At 40.3% G+C, this 1544-nt stretch overlaps 1 non-coding gene across 1 annotated transcript; it reads left to right on the top strand.

Moving 5' to 3' along the window:
- The first annotated feature begins 1090 nt into the window (after nt 1-1090).
- On the top strand, nt 1091-1197 carry LOC141609637 (small nucleolar RNA R71). Its single transcript, XR_012527560.1, has one exon. It is a non-coding gene; the product is annotated as a small nucleolar RNA R71 (small nucleolar RNA).
- The last annotated feature ends 347 nt before the right edge of the window (nt 1198-1544 follow it).

Raw genomic sequence — 1544 nt, 5'->3', positions numbered from 1 at the left:
CAAGTTGATCATCAAGCTTAGGCTTAGCTTGTCGACTTAGGAATGGAAGTCTAATCACAATACGCTCTTTTTCCTTAGCCTTCTCTTCATTCTTCTTCTTTGAAATTTCATTGGAAGTAGGGTCTACCTCCTTAGAGTTCTCCACAACTCTTTGCTTGTCACTATCATCCACAACATCTTCATCAATTGGCCTCTTTGGCCCTTCATATCTTGTACCACTTCTCAAATGGATGGCACTCACCGTCTCATGTCTTGGGGGATTACCTTGAGGTGGTAATTGCCCTTTTTGTCTTTGAGAGCTAGAAGATGCTAATTGGATCATTTGAGTTTCCAACATCTTGGTGTGGGCTAGTATGTTTTTAATGGTGATATCTTTGGCTTGGCTATATTTTTGCATTTGGGTAAAAAATTCTTGTTGGTTCTTTTGCATTTGGAGGACCGCTTTTTGAACATCAAAGCTTTGGTCATTGGTTTGATTGTATGAAGGTTGATTTTGGTAACCTTGGCTTTGGTTTTAAAAGGGTCTTTGAGATTGATTTCTCATTGGAGGTGGGGTGCATGTTGGTTGGGGGTTTTGAACATTTTGGCTCTTGTATGAAAGATTTGGATGAAATTTGGTATTCTTATTGTAATAGTTGGAATAAGGGGTGCCACTCTTGTATGCTTGGAAAGCATTCACTTGTTCATTTATTCCCCTACATTCACTTTGCTCATGTCCCAAAGTTCCACAACTTTCACATACTCCACTTGGGATTGAAGATAATGCCACCATAGCATTAACATGTTGTTTGGGTGATTTGGAGGCTTCTTCAAGCTTAGCCATGGCCTTCTCAAACTTCAAATTGATGGTGTCAATATGAGCACTTAGTTGAGCACCTAATTGTGTGATGGAATCTACCTCATGATTTCCTCCAGTAATGGCCTTTCGAGGCCTACTATATTGGGAATTATGAACCGTCATCTCTTCGATTTTGGCCCATGTTTGATTGTAATCAACTTCGTAAACATCCCATTGGATCCCATATTGAGAATGTTGCGGGAGTCTTCATATAGACCGTTCCAAAATTGTTGCACAAGGAACCACTTACTAAGCCCATGGTGTGGATAAGAATGACAAGTGTCCTTAAATCTCTCCCATGCTTCATATAACTATTCCTCATCCCTTTGCTTGAAACCGGTGATTTGGGCTCTCAACATATTAGTCTTCTCCGGAGGATAGAATTTCTTGTAGAAAGCAAATGCTAACTTCTTCCATGAATCAATACCAAGGGTAGCCTTGTCTAGGCTCTTCAGCCATTGCTTTTTGGTACCGATCAAAGAAAAAGGAAATAATACCCATCGGATTTGGTCTTGAGTAACTGCGGTTTGAGAAATTGCATCACAATAGTCACAAAAAGTCTCCATATGTGAGTGAGGGTCTTCACTAGGCATCCCTCCAAATTGACTTCTCTCAACTAATTGTATGAATGCGGATTTGGCAATGAAATTACCGGTTAAATGTGGTGGTGTAGGAGTACCATTTGGTAGGTTCTCCTCGGTTGGTA

Source organism: Silene latifolia, chromosome 10, assembly GCF_048544455.1.
Source record: "Silene latifolia isolate original U9 population chromosome 10, ASM4854445v1, whole genome shotgun sequence".
Taxonomy (NCBI): Eukaryota; Viridiplantae; Streptophyta; class Magnoliopsida; order Caryophyllales; family Caryophyllaceae; genus Silene; species Silene latifolia.
This window is presented reverse-complemented; position numbering and strand designations above follow the sequence as displayed.